Source organism: Muscardinus avellanarius (genome assembly GCF_963383645.1).
Source record: "Muscardinus avellanarius genome assembly, chromosome: 9".
Lineage (NCBI taxonomy): Eukaryota > Metazoa > Chordata > Mammalia > Rodentia > Gliridae > Muscardinus > Muscardinus avellanarius.
In genome coordinates, this window is record NC_137795.1 from 37,845,847 (window position 1) to 37,872,577 (window position 26,731).

Below are 26,731 nucleotides of genomic sequence, written 5' to 3' on the forward strand. Positions count from 1 at the left end.
AATGTAAAGTCATCTATTTCAAAAATTAGCTATCAGTCAAAACTTGTTCTGAACATCAATGTTATTTTTAATATATTGCTAACACTACTTATAATGCTTTGTCCAGTCTATTATGGATATTTCTCTCACAATGCATCATCTACCACACAAAAGTGATCGATGAAAGTGGTTTCAGGGTTTTAAATATCAATAAAAGTTGACTTTGGTTTAGACATTCTAGAACTGTGAACTTTGATGCAATTTTATTTTTTGGTTCAATTAAAGCACTTGTCTATATTCCCACATGCGGTATCAAGCATTATTGTGCATCATTCCAAGTGCATTTTCATAAGGCTATCATCCTAGTTAATTTATCTTGTCTTGTAGACAAGAATTAAATATTTATCCACTTAATATTACAGTTAACTTGCATTCTCAGAAAGGATGTGTAAGGTTATAGCAATGCCTACCTGTTTCTCAGAAATCTCTCATAAACTCTTTCCAGCATTTTGCAATAAGCTACACTACTTAACTATGTCTGTTTATCAATATTTTATTGAGAAAAATTCTATCATTTGACTACTTCACCATAAGTTTTCTGAAAATATTGTACCTTATCATAATTTAATAATACTTTATTACTGTTTATATGTTTTGCTATAGTTTATTACATTCAATTTGTTTGAATGCATTCTCATTTTATGTTATTCAAATTACTCATGTAATAATAGATTTTATATAATTAAATGAACGATAACATTTTAAGAGGAAAATGATCATGCATACTTTGAAAAGACATTTCTGAGCTGGGCATGGTGGTGCATGCTTGTAATCCCAGCATTTGGGAAGCTGAGACAGGAGGAGAGCAGTTCAAGGACAGCCTCAGCTATTTAGTGAGGCCCTGTGCAATTCAGGGTTTTTGTTGTTGTTGTTGTTGTTTGTTTGTTTGTTTGTTTGTTTTTGGTGGTACTGGGGTTCCTGGAAGCCCTTCTACTTCCGGGCTACACTCCCAGACCTATTTTTACATTTTTATTTGGAAACGGGGTCTCCTAAGCCAGCGCGCACGGCTGGCTTCGAACCTGCGTGATCCTCCTGTCTCTGCCTCCCAAGCGCGGGGATTACAAGTGTGTGCCACCACGCCCGGTGCAATGCAGGTTTTGAGTAGCTAAGTAAAATCCAAACAAATAATAAGTATGATTTGAAGATCTGTAGTATAGTCTGTCTGATGGTCTCCCCAAGAAAATCAGCTTCTATCAGTCAATTACTATTTACAAAGATAAAGAAACAGCATTGGCAGGGATAAATTTTTTTTCCCCCCAGTGGTACTGGGGTGGAACCCAGAGGCTTTCTACCTCCAGGCTATACTTCCAGACCTATTTTTTTTTTAAATATTTTTATTTGGAAACAGGGTCTCACTAAGTTGCTGAGAGCCTAAGTAGCTGAGGCTGGCTTCGAACCCATGTGATCCTCCTGTCTCAGCCTCCCAAGTGCTGGGATTACAAGCGTGCGCCACCACACCCAGCTAAAAATTTTTGAATATTACAAAACATTTACTATTCATTCAGACTGCCCCATACTTAAGTTTTCATTGATGATGACTTCTAATGCTGAAGTATCTAATAAAAAGTAGAAAAATTTAATTAGCTTTTCTACTAAAATAAATCCAAGCTAAACTTCTCAAACTAGCCATGAGTAATCACAAGATTATTCAAACATGTGCCTGGTGGTTATGAAAGCATACAAGAAACATAGCACATCATTCTGCTGGAAACATTTCTACATGATGCTTTTTAGAACATCATCTTCTTGGGGGTATTTCAGTGGTATCTTCAGGGAAATGAGCATATTCCTTTTTTTTTTTTTTTTTTTTTGTGGTACTGGGGATGGAACCCTTCCACCTCTGGACTACACTCCCGACCTATTTTATATTTTTATTTTTGGAAACAGGGTCTCTAAAGCCAGCAAGGCTGGCTTCGAACCTGTGAGATCCTCCTGTCTCTGCCTCCCAAGTGCAGGGATTACAAGCGTGCACCACCACACCCGGATGAGCATCATATAGTATGCTATAGATATAGCTCATGAAGACACATAAAAGACACCTAAAATCAGTGGCTAGAAATTGAGAAATTGGAATTAAGGAGTTAAATACCATTAGCTGTTAAATTTATCACGGCTCTTTATTTCTTATAAAGTTTATATGGCTTAAAGCAACACTAATTTCACTGATACCGCCAATAAATATTTCTGAACTATGGAGGCAGTCAAAAACTTTGAGATAGTTTTTGTTAAAATAAGTTATAATAGCCGGTGTGGTGGCACATGCTTGTAATCCCAGCATATGGGAGGCTGAGACAGGAGGATTGTGGGTTTGCAGATAGCCTCAGCTACTTAGTGAAGCCTTCTGCAACTTAGTGGGACCCTGTTTCAAAATAAAGGATAAAAAATAGGGAAGGGGGTGTAGCTCGGAGGCCGAATGTCCCTGGGCTCCATCTCCAGACCCGCAAAAAAAAAAAAAAAAAAAAAAAAAGTTATAGAGAGATTACACATCTCTTTATAATTTTAATCACAAAATATGTGTAAATTTTACATGAAAGACAATCTTTTTCTTATAGGGTTAATTCTACAAAACTGAATATCTCTTATTGAGTTTCTCATTCAATCATATTATTTATTTGACAATGGTACTGGGCACCTATCATGTGCCAAGTATTGCAGTAAATTCTGAGAACAGGAAAACAAAAGCAGAAAAACAAACAAAAACCAAACCTTGAATTTAACGTTTTATAGCAGAAATACATTCAAGCAGTCAGAGGAAAATAATACAACTACAATGTTTTCTAATTGTTAAAAACTGTGGCTTAGTTCATCCATTTACTACTGTTGTAACAGAATATCTGAATGTGGGTAATTTATAAAGAGCAGAAATTTATTGGCTCATTATTTTAGAAGCTGAGAAGTCCAAAAGCATGGTGCCTGTCATTTGATTAGGACCTCTGTGCTGAATCATCCTATGGTGAGGGCAGCGAAAGGATGAGAGAGGAAGAAATATCTTGATAACCAATTCACTCTTGGGATACCTATGTTAATCCATTCATGACCTAGTCTTCCCTTATTTCACCCCGTCTCCCAACACTATTGTACTGGCAATTAAGTTTCTAACACAGGAAACCCTCTGTGCTGGTAGAACTCATTTGAACTATAACAAACTGTAACAAGTCAACAAGTGGGCTTAAATTTTAATTCTCCCTCCTAGCTATCAGCAGCAGCAACATCCCTTGGTAGTGGCCAAAAAAAGCTTTGAGAAGAACTAAGCAATACTACATGTAAAGAGAAAGGTGCAGAGATGATAGTTAAGCATTCTTTGTTTCCCAGCATTGGAAAATAGATGACTATGTGCCTCTGCTAGAACTGCTGTATTCTTCAAAGATAAAAGACATCATCATCTTGACTTTGGTAGAAACTAAACCCACATACAGAAAAATACAAACATCCAGAAACCCAGACTGCCAAACATTTTCTGTAAAATATGTATTCATTTTAAAAATATGTCTGTCATAATTTGACAGCTATCTTATCATCGATAGAGAAAAATAATAAAAATGATAGTCTCCAATCTAATCCAATTAATTAAAAGTCAACATAGGACATTTTTTGCTTGAAAATCATTAATTATGAAACTACCTTTGGTTATTTGCTAATAATGTTAACCATTATGATGCCGAGTTTTTCAATTTCCTAAATGTTAGATGATTGGTAAGAACTTCTAAGATCTAAATCCCATAGCTAATTTTAGAAAGTTTCTGATTTTATTACAAACTCAGTTTTTAAAAGGTTCAGTCAACAATCCTAAATAATCTTTATGTTCAAGAAATTAACCTATACCCAAATTAAATATATTCTAGTTCAAGACTTGTTTCAATACAAGTTACTGATAGAATCATTCATACTGTCTACATTATAATATTATAAAAACATATTTACTAAAGTGGTTCTCAAACTTTAATATGTCTGAGAATCACTGTAGGATTGTTTAAACAGATTGCTAAACTCAATCCTATAAAGTATGTGTAAGTAGATGTGGGAGGAAGACAGAGAGGAACTAACAAGTTCCTGAGGGTTCTGTGCTTAATAGTGCAGGGACCACACTTTGAGAACCATTAAGAGTGTTATTGCTAGTTATGTGACTTGTTCTACATAATTAAAAGCAAAACAAACTTAGAACAAAATTATTATTTGACTTTCAATACAAATCTATTTCAATATACATATCAAATATACAAGTATATTCTCTGTGTGTATGTGTGTAATTATGCATGTGCATGTGTGTTGCTTTAATTTAACTACTCAGGGAACAATTTAGTAGATAATGTATATTCAGTTCATGTTTACTCTTCATTTAAAAAGTTTCAAAACATAAAGTTTATAAGAGTTACTTCCCTTTGATGCCTTGATCGTGCTGTGAAATGCCATCCTACGAATATAGAAAACACCAATTCTTATTTTTCACACTAAAATTTGAGTACCTGAGAAATATCTGAGTGGAGGATGAGGAAATTTAAATATTAATGTTTGTTTCTGACCTTGAGAATTTTACTTTTTAATAAATTCAACCATCTTTAAGCTACTCGAAACATTGAAATAAGTAATTTGTCATAGTGAGTTAACTGTAATTGTTTTCTTAGTGATATATTTCATGCATTCAAATTTAAGTGGATGGTGGTAATGGTTCCACAATAATGTGAAGACACTGCCACTGAATTACACACTTGAAGTGGTTAAAATAGTCTATTTCATGTCACATATATGTTTATAATTATATAAATATTTTTTTGCAGCACAGGGGATGGAACCTGGGGTCATTCTACCTCTGAGCTGCACCCCAGCCTTATTTTTTATTCTTTATTTTGAAACTAGGTCTCACTGAGTTGCAAAGGGCCTCACTAAGTAGTAGCTGAGGCTGTTGGCTAACCACAATCCTCCTGTCTCACTCTCCTGAATGCTTGGATTGCAAGCACTAGCATGCCCGGCATGCAAAAAATTTTAATTAGTTCTTTGGTATAAAAAGTTTTGTATAAATAGACACTCGTGTATTAGACTATTGGAAAGTCTAAAAGTGTAAGGCTTTTTGTTTTGATTTCTTTTTTTGTGGTACTTGGGATCAAACCCAAGGGCATTCTGCTTCTGATTTATTTTACTTTTTAATTTCAACAGGGCCTCACTAAGTTGTGGAGGGCCTCTTTAAGGCTGGACACAAACTTACAGTCCTTCTGTCTCAGCCTCCCAAGTACTAGAATTACAGGTTATCGCCAACACACACAGCTATGAATTTAGAGTTTTTAAGTGCCCAAACTTGATAATTTTGTAATTTTTCAAACACTGGTTATACAAAACAAAAAACCTTATATTTTATGTCTCTCTCTGTATGTGTATCTCACATATGGAGACATATCACACATACACACACACACACACACACACACACACACATACACACACACACACACACATACACACACCACAAATAAATGAAAAGCGAAAAATGAGGAAAAAAAAACATTTGAAAATCTTTCGAAGAAGTCTCTTTACACTGTAATGTAAAGCAACATGTGAGAAGTATCTTCTACCTTCATGATTTTCTTATGGTTTTGAGTATGTCTTCTTTTTCCTATCAGCAGTTCTGATTTATCCATTTAAAAATTTTGTTATTTCATTTTTTGTTGCTTGTTTATTATTGGCATATATTTTTGGAATATTTTCTTTGGACTTTTTTAATTGACAAGATTACATCTCAGTTTGTTAAAAAGAACCAGCTGTTTTCTTGAAAGATAATTTTCTGAAGCTGTTGTGCGCCATAATTACACTGCAATTACACAGCAATATCCATAAAAGTAGATGAGGATTCTATGTGTCCTTTTACCTCGTTAGAAGTTGCAAAAATGATAGATGTAGTCTATCCTAATTTGACTATTGCCCTCTATTGGCAAATTCAAGTCTGACATAAGTCAAAAGATAGCAGCAATAAAACAGAGATAGAGTGTGTGTGTGTGTGTGTGTGTGTGTGTGTGTGTGTGTGTGTGTGTTTTATTTTAAACAATAGGGATATTTTGGGTCACAAGTTAATACCATCAAAAGTTTCAAGAACTCATTTTTACAATTGATATTTAAAGTGAGCCTTTAAAATTGAGCTGTTAAAAGAAAAAAGAAAAATTAATCTACGAACTGAGGCTTTTTTCCAGCACCAAACTGCAGAACACTAATCTTTTCTCCTTCACTCAAAATCTCCTTGAATCACATCCATCTATTCAGTAGAAAATCAGTTGGATCTTTTCCTTGTTCCCAGCATGGATCCCCCTCTTTGAAACACTCCTAGAAAAATTGTGATTTTTAAGTCTCTTAACAAGTTCCCAAATCAGCAATTAATCATACCTTTATTATCACAATGATTTTTTAAAAACTTGAATATTTAGTCATATGAAGAAGAAAAATTCATTTCAAATAAACTGCTGAGAAAAGTGATTTTCACTTTAGGGCAGTGAATGATGTTTTGTGTATCACAAGTGAGTAGGAAGATGTGAGCAGGGCAGCTTCAAAACACAGCTGAAACTGTCTTGATCACTGTGGCACTTAAAGTGAGCTCTATGCAGGGAAATGTGCATGTGTAGAAGAAATAAACACCATCGTTCATAGACCTCTCACAGTGATTGGCAGGTGGGGAAGATAGTACTTTAACAATATTTATTTTGGCAGAAGTGTCAGGAAGTGATCTAGTTTTGTAGCCTTTTGGGGAACCAGAGAAAACAGATCTTCTATGAAACCCTAGAGGAATCTGGAAATTTTGATAGACTTGAAAATTTTGAAACATGAAAGTAAAATTTTTTCAAATTCCACTTTTGCCATTTATACCAGGTAGTCTGCTATCTTCCCATGTGAATGGTCTTAATGTAATTATTGGCTGTGCAACAAGTGTAGATAAGTTTAGCTGCAAAGTCTCTGTCAGGCTTTGGAGTTGAGAATTAAAATTAGTTCATTTCTTTGCCAACACTAACACAAAATTTGGAGCACATTTTCTCAGATGCACTAAAATGAGGACAGCTAAGCTAACCACTGGGGAAGTTTTCTGTACAAAAGCTCATGTTCTCTTAACAACTTTGACTTAGCATGATACCACCTCAGTTGCCTCTTCCTTTGTTTAATTAATAACACCATTTCTTTTTTGAGAAGAGAATTATCTCACCAAACAAATTCCAGGCAGAACCTATAGTGCTACAAAAGAAAGACATGTATACTTGCACTGCTGTGTCTTGTTTTTCGTTCAACACGCTTGCCAAATGTCTGTTTGCAACTAGACAGCAACTTTGAAGCAGAACATAACTGCATAATTGACAGGCTCTTTTTCTTTCTAGCAATTTCAGTCACTGACTGTGAGCCAGTGTTGATTAGTTGTTAGCAGTTGACAAAGCTATTCAGGTTGCACATTTGGAGAACAACCTCTCGATTGTCACGACAAGCACCTAGTAGTATATAGAATTGTACTCCACATTATTTTACCTTTTGCTAGATAGAGAAAAGCATCTCATGGCTTTCTACTGCTTGACTGGCTAATTTCTTCAAGGCTAATATTTCTTTTTTAATTTTTTATTGATGCATTGTAGTCGTACATCTTAATGGGGTACAAAACGGTAGACATACATACACACATCGCTCATTTAGCCCTTCCCCAATTCCCACGCTGTTCCCTCCCCCTCCCTCCTTCTCATGTTTGGCTTTGAGGTTTTTGACAAAGGAGAAACCACAGATGGGCAAATAAGGTGACCTAACTGAAGGAGATGGGAGGGAGGAAGAGGGAAATTCCGTAATGTACATTCACAAACATATCGAAATCAAAGCTAATATTTCTAAGCCATACTTTAAGCATTTTTATTTAATTCGGATCATTATTCCTCTTTATATTGATGCTCTAATTAAGCAAGTAGTTTGAAAAATACATAATTATTCATTTAACAAATACATATTGAATATTTACTAAGGGTTAGGCACTTTTATACATGTTATGGATATAACCATGAGTAAAACAGGCAAAATTCTCTTCCCCAAGGAGGTTAGTTTCTATCAGAAGTAGTCAGAAAATAAGCAATTGAGTATTTCCCATGTTTAATGGTTCTAGTACTTACATGGAAAAATAAAGCAGAATATATTTATTAGGACTGAACTAGGAAAGCATAATCTCTGCAAATGATGTCGAATAACGGGCATATTTTAGGGACTTAATATAATAATTACCTTACACAATTATGAAAAACGATAAGAAATCTATTCATGACTGTTGCTTTCGCATTTTGTGGTGGTAGGTTTGAAGTCTCTGCTGGTCTCTTCAGTACCAGTAGTTTGGAATAAAATCTGTATATAAAGCTGGGAAGGGTAAGGATGAACTGGAATGCAGAAGAACATAATAAATTATGAGCTTGTACAATGGTTTGGGTATGGAATGTACCTCCAAAAGCCATATATTAGGCAATGAAACTGTTTCTATAACTGTTTGGATTGGATTGAGAGGGCTATAACCCAAACAGTGGATTAATACACTTAATGGATTAGTAATTTGGTCTACTAGATAGTAATCATAGGTGTGTGGGGTGTGGCTGGAGGGCGTAGAACACTGAGGGCACAACCTTTGTCTCTGTCTCTGTCTCTGTCTCTCTCTCCCTCCCTCCCTCCCCTGCTCTCTGCTCTTCCTGATGCATGACCTGAGCTGTCACCTTACCACCATGATGTTTCTGCCTTGGAGCCGACTAAACATGGACCGATGTCTGAAACTATGAGACACAGAACCCTTTCCTTCTCTAAGTTGTTCTTGTTGGGTATTTTGGTCACAGTGACAAAAAGCTGATGAATACATTTTATCTTTCAGTATCTTCAGTCTTGATTACCTGCAGAAGGAAGTAGCACTCCTCACAGAAATGTACACTTGTCTGGCTCAGGACCCAAAAAAGTTAAATGTAGTAGTGTCTGAGTGGAGGTAGAATAGTGAGTTTCTGTGCCTTTGATGCCTTCTCCAACGTGGCACCATACAAAGATTTTCTAAGTATAGAGACTACTAATTCATTTTTACTTTACAAATCTCAAAAAAAAAAAATTTTTCTCTTGGTGCTGATTCAATACAGAATCACACAGATAAGGGAATTCTGAGAGGCATAGACCCAATTAAGATGAATTCAAAAAGAAGAAAAAAGAAAATCACATGCATGTGGTGATATCAAAAGGCAGTTGTGTTTATAAATGTGAATTTTATCAGAATTGTCTGGCTACACATATGATTATGGGGGTCATTGTCTACAAATAATATTTAAAGCTGTAAGACCGAGTAATATAGAATAATTTGAGAATGGATTTTAAAAAATAGAGCCTTTGAAACATTCCAAAGCTTAGAGATCAGAAAACTATGAAAAAAATGGTGAAGAGGTTCAGAATGACAATTGAATGGATAAGAGGAGAACCAGAGAGTGATTTTCTAAAAGCAAAAAGAAAGAAAAAGGAAAGAGAATGAGTACCTTTTCAGCTGCTATTGATAGGCTAATATTGACACCAATTGGGCAATGTGGTGCTCATTGGGAGTTTTGTAAATTTCATTCTGGATGTAATCTAATTGAACTGAATTCAAGAGGGTATGGGAGAGAAGCTGGGCTGGGTGGTGCATTGCTGTAATCCCAGGATTTGGGAGGCTGAAACAGAAGAATCACAGGTTTGAAGCCAATATGCAATGACTTAGCAAAACCCTGTCTCAAAATAAAAATAGTAAAGTAAGACTGAAGGTATAGCCCAAATGTAGAAGACTCCTGAGTTTGATTCCCAGTAAAACACACACACACACACACACACACACACACACACACACACACACACACGGTAGGGAAGATAATGCAAACAGTATACATAGTCAATTATTTGAGAACAAAGAAATAGAAGAGTAAAAATTGAGACTAAAGATTTTGCCTCTATGTCTTTTTTAAGATTGGATACATTACATTATTTTACAATATACTGATCAAACGTACAAATTGTTTTCTTTCCATACTTTCTTTTCTACATGGTGTTCAAGCTTATTCTTACCTTATCCTTGGACCCAATCTTGCTTTTAACTATCTTCCTTCACTCTTAACATAATACCATTAGCTTTATTTTTTAAGCACAGTTATTTTAGCATTTTTATAAAAATGTCTTTACTCTAGAGTCAACAGACTTTCCTTAAAGAGCAAAGTAGAAAAAGACTCTGGCTCGTCAGCCACGTGTTCTCCATTGCTATTGCTCATCCCCGGTTCTATCACACAGCAGCTACCTAGGAAAAAGGTAAATGAATTGGGTATTTGTGCTCCAGTGACAATTTAGTTACCAAAACAGTAGGCCAACTCACAGGTCATAGTTTGAACTCTCACCTACAAAATAAAGATTTAAATGATACAGTTCTTTTTTATAAAACTTTTGTCAGTGTCATAGTTAGATATAAAATGTCTCCCAAATAGCTCACTTGTTAATGTTTGGGGCTGATGTGATTGACTCTTGAGGGTTGTAAGCCCAGCTGTGGATACATCCATTACAATCAGTGGTGGCCTAGGCCTGCAGGGTGTGGCTGGAGGTGTATCTGGAGATACGGCCTCAGGGATTATATATGGTTTCTCCTCCATCTACACTGTCTTTTGCTTCTGGCCTCCATGATGTGAGGAGCACAGCCCATGTGCTCTCCCTCTCTCTGCTACTCTCTGCCAGGCCCTGAGTTCCGTGGTCCCTGGACTCACATAGACTGAGCCCAAAACTAAAAAAAATAAATTCTTTCCTCTAGGTTACATGCTCAGGTCTTTATATTATATAGCTGTGGGAATGCTGACTAGAACAATTAGTATCCAATTTGCCTTTCAACCTTACCATTATACTTTATTATGAAAGAATATACAGTAGCTGACAAAAATGTCATTTCAAGGATGATGTAATCTATCATAAACTTTCAGCAGAATCGTATCCATTAGTTTTTACACAGCTGAACAAGTGTACAATGGTAGACTGATAGCAACAGTCAACATGAAAATATCATGTCATTGATATTTTCTAGGGTTACTAATAATCAAAAAGAAAAAATATGTTTTGTATATAATATTTGTAGTTAAAAAATTCTTATCCTTGCAGCATGAAATTCAAAATCAAGAATGATAATCGGTGTTTCCCTTTAGGAGTATGTGTGTGTATGTGTATGTGTATAAGCATATTTGTAGGTATGTGTATATGTGTATGTACATTATGTTAGGCTACCATATTTATGGTATATGTGTATAATGCATGTGTAAGAATATTTGCATATGTGTATATGTGCACATACATGCATATGTAAGCATATTTGTAGTTAGGTTTATTAATGAAAATGAAGATTTTTGTAACTATAGAAACTTAAGCTAGAACTACAAATTTATTGCTACAATCATTTGTGATCTTAGCCAAGTTATTATTCATCATTTAACTTTAGTTTTTTCTTCTATAAAATGATGTTGTTCTAAAATATTATCTAAAGAAATTAATGTTTACTTATTTACATATATATCTTCTCATTTATATAATGCATATCACATAATGGATATATAAATATTACATTAACTACTTCATATAACCATACTATAAGTATAAAATAAATATTTTTATTCAAAACATTGATTTTTATAATTTTTGTTATACATGCTTTTAATAATGCCATAATTATACTAAGTGTGATTAATAATGTTGCAATCCTTCAAATACCTTTTTTCTTCAGGCAATTCTCTTTGAATTTGGATGACAAATATCTTTTCTCTCTGAACCTCTAAATCAACTGCCTGCTTTGCTATTATTCCCCCTGCTAATTGGGGGTAATTAGACACAGCCTTCAAAATCATACAGAGGTCAAAATGTCAGTGGCTTTAAGCAACCAACTAAATTCTTGCATGGCTCTCTTACAGACAGCAGCCAGGAGCTAAGGGCACCCATTCTGAAATTTTGGCATTTCAGTATTTTTCTCTATTAGTTACACGGACAGGAAAGAGTATATGGTAAAAGTATACTGCTCTTGGTTATGCTGAATTTGAAGTGATACATCTTTTCCCCTCCTATTCCTAAAACACTTTCACATAGTACCAACACTACAGTCAGGGAGGTTAGGAAATGTAGTTTTAGAATTGTGGAAATGTGTTCAGAGAAAGAAAGGAGATTTAAAAAAAAACAGAATTTTCTTATAGAAATGATTCTTGAGTTGAGAATAATATTTATAAAAGCAGGGAAATCCATTACAACATAACAGGTAAAAACTAAAAAATATATAAAATAATCAAATGAAATTTTGGAAAGTTGTTTAATCTTTTGAATAATTTAAATGGTATGGACAAAGTGTTTATCAAATTTGTCAGGCAGAGAAAGCATTGCCAGGAGCAAAAGCGCTTGACTTTAAACTGACAATATATAACTAACACAAACATATTTAAAAATTATTCTCCTTCATTAAATTGTGATAGATTCCTATGAAAAACACAATGGATCACTTGTATGTCTTTAAGGAAGTCTTTTTACATAAAGAATCTTTAGTAATAGTATTTATTACAAACATTCATAAGACTATTTCTGCTAATTATTGACCACTTAAGTCCCAATACCAAAGAGTTAGAGGTTATTAGTCTTAGTCATTTGAGACAGTTGTATAATTTGGAAGATGGTTTTGTGCTTTCTTCCATCCCAGAATATGACATTATTACTAACCTTCACTTGATATTAACTAAAAGAATTGTTATAAATATAAAGAATTGAGCCAGGGGTGGTGGTGCAGGCTTGTAATCCCAGTGCTTGGGAGGCTGAGACAGAGGATCACAGGTTTGAGGACAGCCTCAGCAAGTAGTGAGACTCTCATTAACCAAGGAGGACACTTTTTTTTTTTTTAAATTAAATCCCAGCCGGGTATGGCTCACCCTTGTAATCCCCGCGCTTGGGAGGCGGAGATAGGATTGCGCTGGTTCGAAGCCAGCCTCGCTGGCTTAAGAGACCCTGTTTCAAAATAAATAAATAAATAACATATATAATATATATTTATAATATATATTATATATAATATACACATATAATAAATATATATAAATATATAAATATATTTATATATAAACATATATTTATATATTATATATAAATAATAAAATATATAATATATATTTATAATTATATATATATATATGTCTGGGAGTGTAGCCCAGAGGTAGAAGGGTTTCCAGGAACCCCAGTACCACCAAAAAAAAATTAAATCCAAATTTTATTTTGCATAAATTCAGTTAGTACATGATGCATTTATTTATAAAATGATACTTTATGTATAAAGTCATTGTCTATGAATTATTATGGGGTATGGCAAGCTGGATCAGCTGAATTCTGGATACTTTGACTGAATTAAGGTGATGAAGAGAAAGGTTGATAAGGAGTAAGACCCTTTTCAAAATAAGAATAAAATTATGGTAGCTGTGAAGCTAGAAAGGTAGAATGCCCCTGGGTTCAATCCCAGAACCACAAACACACAGACACATTATACATATGTGTGTGTGTGTATATATATATATATATATATATATATATATATATATATATTTGCATATTTCAAGTTAAATGCTGCTAATTAATATCAGATAGTACCTTATATAAAGAATGGACTTGTTCAATAATCTCTAATTATTGGATGCAGCTTCTTTTGAGCATAGGAAGTAATCATATGCCCACGAAAATACATGGCTTAATGCAAGGTCTAAAAGTTAGAATATTATAGTAATATATACATATCCATGTTTAGAGCAGCACAATTCACAATAGCCAAACTATGGAACCATTCTAGGTGTCCAGCAACAGATGAATGGATTACAAAATTATAGGATATATACACAATGAAATTCTACTTAGCAATAAATAATAACAAAATTATATCATTTGCAGAACATTATGTTAAGTGAGATTAGCCCTACAGAAAGTAAAAGGTCATATGTTTTCTATTTTTTTTCCCCTGGAACACTGGTGATTTAACCCAGGGGCATTCTACCTCCTCTGAGCTACATAACCAGCTCTATCTCCTATTTTTTAACCTTTATTTTGAAACAGGGTTTCACTAAGTTACCGAGGGCCTCAATGAGTACCTGAGGCTGGCTGTGAATTTATAATCCTTCTCTCTCAGCCTCCCAAGTGTTGGGATTATAAATGCTCACCACCACACCTGGCAATATGTTTTCTCTCCTATATGGAAGGTAGAAAGTAGTCAGGATACTACAGGGATTTCAGATAATAGAGGAGAAACTCCAGTGGACCCAGGGAGGTGATCTACGGGAAGATGGGAGAGAGAGAATCGATTAAGAAATTTCTACCATCTACTTTATGTATATAAATGAGAATACCAATATCAATCTTAGTACCTTGTATGGAGAAGGAGGGAGTGGGGAGAAAGCCAGGGGAAACCCACCAAGTGCTGGGTGCAAGTATGCCATCATCACTATGAATTACATTGTGATATAAGATTATAATGCACCAATAAAAGTATAAAAATAAAAATAAATAAATGTTAGAAAATAAATAAACAAATAAATAAATAATTGTAAAAGAACTCCGAGACACTGACTTTCCTGAACTGATATATTCTGGACTCATATTAGTTCATTTTCTGTTGCCAATAACATAATGCCACAGATTGGGTGAATTATAAAGAAAAGTTTATTTTGGGATCAGGGTTCTAGAGATCCAAGGTCAAAAAACCTTATCTGGTGATGTCCTTGTTGCAAGTATAGCCAGATGGCCCAGAGCATTATTTGGCAAGAGACAGGAATCTTGTGAGTCTAACTTCTGGTCTCTGGAGCAATTCTTACAAGGCCTCCAAAACTCTGTCATTGGGACTCTACCCTATTGGTCTTATCTAATCCTAAGCACCCCTTAAAGGCTCCAGTTCTAAACATCATAGTCAGATTAAACTTCTACCCTTTTAACACCTCATAACAGGAGTTAAATTTAACGCAAGATTGTTGGAGGACACATTCAAACCATATATATATATACTGTAGTAGCACTTGTTTAGTACCATGTTTCGGGACCATTCACATTCCTGTGGAATGAGTGATCATATGGAAGCTAATTATGAACGGCAAGACATTTTTCTGTGCTCTTATTGTACATATGATTTGCCTGTCCTATGTTTTTTTTTCCCCAAAAAATCCTCATGAGCATGGTACTGGGTAAAGCCTGCAGTGCCCCGTGTCATTGAATGCAATATGACTGCTCCTGGTTGATTATAATATCAGTAGGCACAGAAAATAATAGGCAAGATAAGGAACAAATATTAGAACTAAGTTCCAACAAGAACAAATATAGCAAAGAAAGAGGACATGGAAAGTCATGGTGGGGCAATGAACTTCTACAGGGTAAAAAACAAACCTCACTAACAAAACAGCCAAGAACAGTGAAGGAGCGAGCCATGTGGCTGTTGGGAATTTCATTCTGGAAAACCCAGCAGGGCATAAAGGCCCTAAGGAGGGAGCAGGAGTCTTACTCTTTTGCAGTTGCTCTTTTGACCTTGATGCTGACTTTCATTGTCCCAACTGAGGTACTACCTCAAACCACAGAAATTAAAGATTTTTTCCTTTTTTTCTCTTTTTTTTTGGGGGGGGGGATTGAATTGAGGTAAGGGAAGAGCAATGACATTAACTCTGTAGCTTTATTATTTGACAGACATTCAAAGGTCTTTTAGATATTCAGTTTTGAAGACAAAAGATATATGTCTAAACACTGAAATGTTTACAGTCTTTAAATAACACTTATAAATCAATAAGCTATAAAAAATTACTTTCTCTTCAACAGTAGCATCATACTCAGCCATATAAATGGGTAACATTTTTAAAACCTTCCTTAGCCCACCTATTACTCATCAAGTAATAAAACTGAAAATGTAACATTTTACATATATACATATTTACTTATACATATATATGTTACTACATTTTAATTACATTATATGTATGTCATTGAACTTTAGTTACATTAAAAGTAAGGTGATTTTTAAAATATGTATGTATTATATATTTATATATTTACATATTTATACATATATAACTAAAGGTAGAGTAATGGGGTAATGAGATACAGAATGCAAGCAATATATATATATATATACATATACATATATATATGTATATGTTGCTTATGCTATGAGACTGTAATGCACCAATAAAAATATAAAAATGAAAATAAATAATATACATACATTTATTTATAATATCTAGTGACTATTGAGGATGAAAAGAACAAGGAGGTAATTTCCTGATCCTTTGCATGATCCAGATATTTGGAAAGTGTAGGCAAGTCTTTAAAGCACTTTTCTGAAGTTCAAAGTGGATTTTAGTGTTTTAAAATCAAGTTATCAGCTTTTCTTTTCTTTTTTTTTGGGGGGGGTGGAACCCAGGGGCAGTATACCTCTGCTATATCTCCAATTCTGTTTTTTGTTTTTTTTTTTTTAATTTTGCAGTACTGGGGATGGAACCCAGGGGCATTGTACCTCAGAGCTACACCCTCAGCCCTATTTTTTAGTCTTTTTATTTTTGAAACAAGAGTCTCATTAAGTTGCAAAGACCTCACTAAGTACCTGAGGCTGTCTGAGAACCACAATCATGCAGTCTCAGCTACCCAAAGGTTAGGATTACAAGTCTGCGCCACCACACCCAGCTGCCAGCCTTCCTTTCTGGAGACTCTTAGAATATGTGGGGGGATTTTTGGTTTTATTTTACGTTTGCTTTTAGAAGCTACTCACATTCTCTGTCTCATTACTCTATTACTCTTTCAGAGGTAACAAATAAAGCTGAGTCCTTTCCACATTGATGTGTCTCTAGTTCACTCTCTTCCGCCTCCCTCTTGTATTAGTAAAGATTCTCATGTCTACATTTAGCCTTTGACTTAAGTAATCCAGGAAAATCTTTGTCTACCACAGATGCATTGATTCAATAGTACTTTTGATAAAATAATATAGTATACTTATATATGTATTTGAGTTTTCTCTCAAGGACTGAGGGTTGTATCTTGTTTTCTTAGTCAATCCACTTAGTATATCTTAGCCAGTGTTTTTGTTCTTCCTACAGCAGTTATATGACCTTTGAGTAGACATTCCTCAAGAAATGACAATGAACCAAAGGCCTACAAATTATACCAAATTCTAAATAAATACTAGTATAAAACATAGGACTAACTCTCCAACTAATAGAAATGAGTAGAGACTTTCTCAGTAAACCCTCCAAAGCTCAGGAAATAAAACCAAGAATTAATAAATTTGCACCAAATTAAAAGGCTCTGTGCAGCAAAAGAAACCAAGAGTCTAAAGAAAGAACCTACAGAATGGGAAAAAATCTTTACCAGCTACTCCTCTGATAGAAAACTAATATCTAGAATATATAAAGAATTTAAAAAATGCACCACTGTAAAAAACAAATAACCCAATCAAAATCACAACACTGAAAAAAATAACCCAATGAAATTCTACTCAGCCAAATAAAAGAACAAAATTATGTCATTTGCAAGAAAATGGGTGGAGCTAAAGAATATCATGCTAAGTGATATTAGTCAGTCACAAGAAAAGGTCCAATATTTTCCCATAAAGCATGTGGAAGCTAGGAGAAATTTGAATTAAAAAGGGTCTTTAGACAAAGGAGAAGAAACCCAGGTGGAATGATGTAGGAAGCCTACAAGAGGGAGGCAGGTGGGAGGAGGGAGATTCAATGAAGGAAACACTTCAATGAACATGACGTACACACGCAAAATTATCAGTGCCAAACTCAATATTATGCATGGGAAGGAGGAGGGAGTGGGTGGGGTCGGGGGGAGGCCAACCAAGTGCTGACTGCTTGTATGTCTCTACCACTCTAATATTCATTACGTGATATGATTAAAATGCACCAATTTAAAAAAAGGACAGCTGCCAGGCGTGGTGGCGCACACTTGTAATCCCCGTGCTTGGGATGCTGAGACAGGAGGATTGCGCAGGTTTGAAGCCAGCCTCGCTGGCTTAAGAGACCCTGTTTCTAAATAAGAAAGCATAAAAATAGGTCTGGGAGTGTAGCCCGGAGGTAGAAGGGTTTCCAGGAACCCCGGTACCACCAAAAGTAAATAAATAAATAAATAAATAAATAAATAAATAAATAAATAAATAAATTTAAAAAGGACAGTTAAGCTGGGCGTGGTGGCACACACTTGTAATCTCAGTACTTGGGAGGCTGAGACAGGAGAATCTGGGTTCATCAACAGCCTCAGCTACTTAGTAAGGCCCTTTGCAACTCAGTGAGACTCTGTTTCAAAATAAAGAATAAAAAATAGGGGTGAAGGTATAGCTCAGAGATAGAATGACCCTGGATTACATCCTCAGTACTGAAGAAAAAAAAAAGACATTAGAACTAAACAGAAACTTCTCAAAATAAGAAATAAAAATATATGTGTGTGCACTTCTATCACAAAGCTGAATAATTTCAAAGCACAAATATATTAAGTAAAAATTTAAAAGGAATGCATGCAATTATTTCAGTATGCTTCCTTCCTTCAAAGAGATTGCAAACTTTTAGTAGCAAAAGAGCAGCTAGTTTTTTGGCCATAACTGAATTGCTTGATTCTGCTAACTCAGTACTCAGCCTTTGACTTTGATTCTTAATCAATAAATCAACTCTCACCCCATATGTAATGTGATGTGACATGAATTTTTAATGTAGTTCATCATGATAGTGACATAAAACATTTAGAAACTAATTTCTTTTTGACCCATATTTTCTGCTACTTTTTCTGGAATGCAAAGAAATTATGATGATTTGGTGGGCGTGGTGGCTCACGCTTGTAATCCCTGCGCTTGGGAGGCTGAGACAGGAGGATCACACAGGTTTGAAGCCAGCCTCAGCTACTTAGTGAGGCTCTCAGCAACTTAGTGAGACCCTGTTTCCAAATAAAATATAAAAGAATGGGTCTGGGAGTATAGCCCGAAGGTAGAAAGCCTCTGGGTTCCACCCCCAGTACCACCAAAAAAAAAAAAAAAAGAAAAGAAATTATGATGATTTAAATTGATCCTAGAAATACTCTCCTAAAAAAAGTGATACTTTAAAATAGAAATTTTGTTGACTTAAAGAATGCAAAAATATTAAATATGGATGAATATAAAAACAATAAGCTGTACCTGAGTCTGGATTCTGTAGTTTAATTATTTGGTTGTCAAGAAATAAGTTACAAAAAATTATGGGTGCTTCAATGATGCTCTTACTTTGTTTTCTTAAAAAATAAGTGATTTTGTTTTATATATCCTACCCTTGTGCTGACCTAATACTTGACTGAAAATAAAGTAATATTTATAAGGTAAGGGGGGCAGATATCAATATTTGTCCTTACATTTAAGTCAGCAAAGCAATTTCATACCAATGGTAAGAAAGGATATGGTAAAGGACTCTCTTATTTTTAATCAAGTCTGTTTTAAATAGTGATTTGTGCTGCAACATAAAAACCTGATTTCATGTTGATTTTTAATAGTTAAAGAAGAGAACATTATATCTGGATAAATACTGTTTTCAACTGCTAAATAACTTTGAACTGAGAAAGATATTTTAACACAATCATAAGTATTTCTCCACATTCATTTAAATTCACTCAAGAGAGAAAAAATAGATTACTCAAAGAATTTCCTCCGTGACTTTCATAGAAGCAAAAATGTTAAAACAAAATGCATTACTAATCGTGTAACTACTTCTCTAACATACCATTAATATATTCTAAATTAATTTCACTTTAGCAGCCTCATAAAGGTAAGGCCTATAAATGCTATTTATCTATAGTATATAAAAATGCTATAGATGAGCCGGGCATGGTGGCGCACGCTTGTAATCCCTGTGCTTGGGAGGTGGAGACGGGAGGTTCGCGCAGGTTCGAAGCCAGCCACGCTGGCTTAAGAGACCCTGATTCCAAATAAAAATATAAAAATAATAGGTCTGGGAGTGTAGCCCGAAGGTAGAAGGGCTTCCAGGAACCCCAGTATCACCAAAACAACAACAAAAAAATGCTATAGATGATAAACTTAAAACATCTTAGGGTGTATTCATTTCGAGTCACCCCCCATGCCATTTTGGCATGGGGCTGTATTTCTATTTTCTGTATTTCTATCTTTCTAATAAACTTCTTTAAATCTTCAAAAAAATATTAAAAAGAACTAAAATTACAGGAAGCTGTAGGTAATTTAATGGACGTTTTCTTGGGATTCTTCAGCATTATCTATAACCTACTCTCAAAATTGAATCACACCTTTGAACTGCTGTATCACCAGTGACTTTTCAAGTTCATTTATGCCAGGCACTATGAACATGCTAAGAAAATTAAAGGTATTCTCACTTTTAAAAAGTTCAGAGTCCAATGGGGGAAAAAAGATGAAAATAAAGAATTACATAAAAGTCTCTGCAATAATACAACAGAAAGAGGAAGTACAGAGCTCAGGCAACTCAGAGGGGCAAATATCAGCACTTTAGGTCTACACAGCTCAAACTCACCAGGTGCTACACATGTGTGTCATTATCACTGTGAACTGCATGATGATGTGAGACTAATATGCACTCATGAAAGTTTAATAAACACAATGTACAATAGAAATTACAGTGGGAATTTTTTCTCTCACACCTCAAAAATAGTGATACTACCTAATTTTGTCTATAAATAATTTTTGCCTTCAGGAGTTAGACTACATCAAGAATATAAGGTGTGATAGTGAGAACACACTATGTCTATATTCTTTTTTTTTTTTGTGGTACTGGGGTTCCTCGAAGCCCTTCTGCCTCCGGGCCACACTCCCAGACCTATTTTTTTATATTTGTATTTGGAAACAGGGTCTCCTAAGCCAGCGCACGCTCCTGGCTTCGAACCTGTGCGATCCTCCTGTCTCTGCCTCCCAAGCGTGGGGATTACAAGTGTGTGCCACCACGCCCGGCGTTATGTCTATATTAATTTGATAGATCTAATCCCAACTAATCACATGTGAGTGCTGTTTTTCTTTGAAGAATATATTTCAAAGTACTTTTCAAAAACTACTATGATACCAAAAATTATGACAAATAAGTAAGCAATCTTTTTAAAGGGTGGTAGAAAGTACAGTTTTGCATAGGTAAATTGTTCATTGGAATGTGAATCAGCATGAGCCTTCGTTTCATCAGGGAAAGCAGTTAATGGCTTTTTATCCTTCTGTTACTGGACTCCAGAGGATGGGTGTTTGTGGCAATCATATGGCACCAATCAAAAAGCACAAGACATATATCCTATGATATATTGATTTGGGGATCAAAAGAGGAAGATACTCATTGGTGAGAATAAATAAAAAAAGCAAATGATAAATGTGAAATGCCCACGTGGGAGGAGACTGTGAACTTGAACATGCCTTTGGGAGTGTATTGTGCACCTTTGAACAATTTTGTACTGTGTACAGATGTGCAGGTGGTATTCGGCAAAACCCTAGGGGTGCCACTCACATGGCATGTCATATTGATAACTTGAAAAATAGATTGAAAAATAAAGTGGACTGTTTAGGTTTCACAAGCACACAAAGCATAAAATAATGTCTTAGTACCAAAGGGAATGTGAAAATTGAAACTCTAACCTTTAATGTAGCAGTTGCAGAATAATCAAGAGAAAAATTTTAAAAAGAAAGAGATAAAATGCATGTTTTGGCTGGGCTTGGTGGTGTGTCCTTGTAATACCAGCACTTGGGAGCCTGAGACAGGAGGATCTCAGCTACTTAGTGAGGCCCTTTGCAACTCAGCGAGAGCCTATTTCAAAATAAAGAATAGAAAATAGGGCCAAGGAATGTAGCTCAGAGGTAGAATGCCCCTGAGTTCCATCCCCAATGCTGCAAAAAAAAGCATGTTTTGGACATTAATGTTTCATAAACCTTCCAAAACAAGGCTATTCAAGGTTTTCTTAAGTCTCATAAAATTTTATTCCTGAGAAATTTTCAAAATTAAAATATAGAGCATAAAATTAAAATTAAATAATGATATTTTGTATTTGTAATGTGTATGTGAAACAGTACATAATATATTCATGCATTATCGATTCATAATACATTAAAGTTAATATTTTAGGCTGTATAAAGTTCTACAGCAATCATTAATAAACCAAATATTTCTGATATTTTGTTTTACCACAGCTTCTTTCTTTCCAGATCATCTAGTTAACATCCTGTAGTGTACGTATTATGTATTGAAAAATGCTGGTTTCATGATGTTCTACATTCAAGTAAATTAAGAGGTGTTTTATCTTTAACCCACATTACATTGGGCACATTAACTTATTTGTTTCAAGAGTTAAAACTGAGAAAAAATGTAAGGAATATAATTAGGAAGAAGAAAATTAACTTGAAAGATGGAAGAAACCCATTATTTTATTTTAAACACTGTACGCTCTTCTCTGGGTTGAAGAACTCCTACTTAATTAACTGACACTGCTGATGTGAATTAATGACAGGATGCCCAGCACCTGTTTCCAGCTTTCTCCTGGGAGTCCGTGGAAAGTGGAGGGCAGATTGCAAGTCTCAGTAGGGCAACCAAACCCAGGAGATAGTGTAGAGTCTGACTTCTACAGTAAGAACTTCATTAGTCATCTGTTGAATGTCAGTTAGTAGGGAATACTGCTTTAGCCAAAGGAGAAAATGCCATTCTTTAAATAAGTCAGCTCAGAGGTGTATGACTTTAGGTCCTTTTAATATAAAACGCACAAGATTTCAGATGTCAAGCAACAATCGGGTAAATGTGGGGTAATAGATTTAGGCCATACACACACACCAAGAATGTCCCATTGGGTAAAAATTAACCAAAAGAGAAGAAAATCAGTGCTGCTTAACATTTATTTCTAATCTAATAATAGGATATAGTCCAAACTCTGACACTACTTCCCTTTTTTAATCTCTGGTAATTAATTTTATGAATGATGAGGACACATTCTCTATTTTTACAAGACTCTCATTCTTTTATGGCCAAAGGATTGATTCTTGGCTCATTTAGCAGAACTGAAAAGTAACTAGCATATAAAAAATATATGTAATTTGTCTTCATCTTACAGACTGTATCTAAATTTCAAAGGCGAAACAATAAGAGAGACAAATCCTAGGATCTTCCATATTAAGCGTTCATTGTATTTGTTAACATAACCCATGATATTTTTCTATAAAGCTGTTTTTCTTAAAGTACTGAAATTACAAGCATGCACCACCACACCCAGCTGATTGCAATATTACAATAATAAATACATATATTTTTTACAATTCTAGTGGCTAAAAGTCTAAGACCAGAGCATCGTCATAGTCAGGTTCTATTGAGAAGCTCCTTTGGGTTTCAAACTGTCAAAATCTCATTCTTTTCTCACATAATAGGAAGACAGTGAGTGTCTCTTTTGTGAGCAGTAGTTCCATCTGCAAGGATCCCAACCTCATTACCTGTTAAAGGTTCTACCCCTTGATCCCATCACATTGGCAGTTAGAATTTTGGAACACACATATACAGTTTATTACAAGTTTTTTAATTTTTTAAAATTTTTTGCTCTTTGCAATCTATATTAAAATAGGAATATGCAGAAAGAATATATTCTTTAAAGTACCTCAAAAATGTGTAAGTTTCTGGGACTTAAAAAAAAAATAAACCAAGCATGGGAAGGAGGAATGGGGAGAGAATGAGGTGGGAATTGGGTATGGGCTAATTGGATAATGTGTGCATGTATGTCTCCACATATCTTTTATCCCATTAAGATGTATGACTAGTAACATACTATAGAAATGATCCCTGAAAGTATGGCCTTAAAACTGAATAGATACTTTACAAAAAGAAGAGATACAAATGGCCAATAGAATCATGAAAAGATGTTCTACATCATTAGCCATCAGGGAGATGCAAACCAAAACTTCACTGAGATTCCATCTAACCCCAATCAGAGTGGCAAATATAAAGAAACCAAGGAGAGGATGTGGGGAAAGAGGAACTCCTTTACACTCTCGGTGGGAGTACAAACTAGTTTAGCTGCTATGAAGATCAGTGTGGAAATTTCTTAGAAAACTGGGAATCGATCCACCGTATGATACAGCTCTACCACTCCTGGGTATTTTTCCAAAGGGTTTGAAATCAGAGAACTACAGTAACATATGCATACTTATGTTCATAGCAGCACAATTTGTAATAGCCAAAATATGGAACCAAGCCAGATCTCCATCAACAGATAAATGGATTGCAAAATTATGGGAAATACGCACAATGGAATTCTATTCAGCTATAAAGAAGAACAAAATCATGATATTCACGAGAAGATGGAAAGATCTGGAGAACATTATGTTAAGTGAGACCAGCCAAGCACAGAAAGAAAAGGGACTTATGTTTTCTCTAATATGCCCAAACTAGGGAGCATTGGGGATACCAGAAGGACTCCAGATAATGGAGGGGAACTCTCAGCAAAGCTAGAATGAAAGGATAGGAGAGAAAGAAGGCTAAGGTTGATTAATGGAGAAGCTACATCCGAATATGTGTAAAAGTACGAATATAGCATGGTTAACCTGGACACTCATTGTTGAGGGGGAGAAAAGGAACTGGGGTTGGGGGGAGAGGGCACCAAGCACAGTCTAAATGTATACCATTTTCAATATGTTCCACTTATAAATAAGAGAAAAAGTAAATAAATAAATAAAAACTAAATTGAATTTTCAGATTTAATTCATGCAAACCTTGCTATAAGCTATTTATAAATGAAATATTCAAATTAAAGTATTAGCCGGGCATGGTGGTGCACACTTGTAATCCCAGCCCTTGGGAAAACTGAGACAGGAGGATCGCACAGGTTCGAAGCCAGCCTCAGCTACTTAGTGAGACTCTGTTTCCAAATAAAGTATAAAATAGGTCTGGGAGTATAGCCCGGAGGTAGAAAAGCCCCTGGGTTCAACAGCCAGTACCACCAAAAATAAATAAATAAAGTCTTAATACTATACCAGGTAAATACCAATTTAAAGAAAGCTGGGTTAATAAAATTATTGTGAGAATAAGTAAACTCTAACTTAAAAAGTATTATTATATACAGTGACTCTTTATGTACAAGGGTTTGTTTTCTAAGTTTATAATAACAATTCTAAGCTTGCAAGTACCTCAAAAGAAATCTCAAAAAATAGAAGGCAAAATTGAAAGAATTTCATGAGGAAACTGATGAATTTACTATCAACAAAGAAGAGCCCAACACATTTTTTATGATTACTGGTGCACCTGACATACTGATCAGGTATACATGGCTGGAATTATAACTGGGCTTTTATATTAAAGCTCAAATAATTATTATAGAGTAAAATTTACTTTACACATTATATGTTATAATATGAGACTCAAAATGGGGTTCATTTTAGGAAATGGCTTAATATTATCTATCAGAACTTTGGAAGGAACATTTTAAAACCGATAATCATTTTTCTGAAACTACTTTTTTTTTTAAAAAAAACTTGCTTTATTTCAAGATCATTTGACATTTTTCTCTCTTCTGTTAAATAGATATTAGACTGCAATACTAGCATGTGACCTAAGTGAACATTACTCATTTATTTTATTTTATTTTTATTATACTTTTACCAATGCATTATAGTCTCACATCATAACGTAATTCATAGTGATAGTGACATATATGCACACAGCACTTGGTGAGTTTTCCCCTGCTAACATTACTTATTTGAACCTTGGTTTCAATCTCTAAATTATTTTAAATCTTAAGACATAAAACATGAAGTAGGCATGAGTCTTCCAGGGCATATTTGGGTGCCTTAATCCTTGATCCCAGGAGAAATTAATAAAATAACAAGACTCCATTTTTCTTAATGAACTTACAAAACTATTGGGCATCTTGAATTTTATAGGACTAAATAAATGGTTTTCTTTTTTTTTTTTTTCTGGGGATGGAACCCAGGGGCATTTGACCTCCGGGCTACACCCCCTGCCCTATTTTTTATTCTTTATTTTGAAACCGGGTCTCACTGAGTTGCAGAGGGCCTCACTAAGTAGCTGAGGCTGTCCGCGAACCGTGAACCTCCAGGTCTCAGCCTCCCGAATTACAATTGTAATTGGGATTACAAGCGTGCGCCACCACGCCCGGCAATGGTTTTCTATTTTGTCATAATATTGAACTTTTTCCTCCAGTGAAGAACAGACTGGGTGTTGGAATCTCTTTCACATTCTTTACTGTATATTCTCACAGATCAGACATTACTAGTAGACTGCCCTTTATTCATCCTGATTCTAGGATCACTTTACCCTTAAGATGGAGAAGCTATGTGTGTATGGATTTGTGTCTGCATGAGTAAATATGTGTTTTTGGTAGTATTTTATCCATAAAAATTCAACTTTATTATGTTTCCCTTGGATTGTTAAAATGTAGTTTTTTCATTATGGTTATGATAAATGCATAATTCATTTCCTTTATAGATATGTAGATTCCTGGGAAATTATGTAAAGTATTTTAATATGTCACTTTTGTTGAAAGTTTTGTATTTCCTTTGAAATTTGCTTTGAAATATATATATTTTAAATCTAAATTAAATACTTCCTTAATTTTCCAAGAAGCAAATACCATTTGTGGAATTTTACTTCAATTGTAGGCATTACACAAGAATTTAAAGAGTTGATGTGTGTTTGAAATTCGTCAGACAATAAGATGGTATTTCCATGTGAAT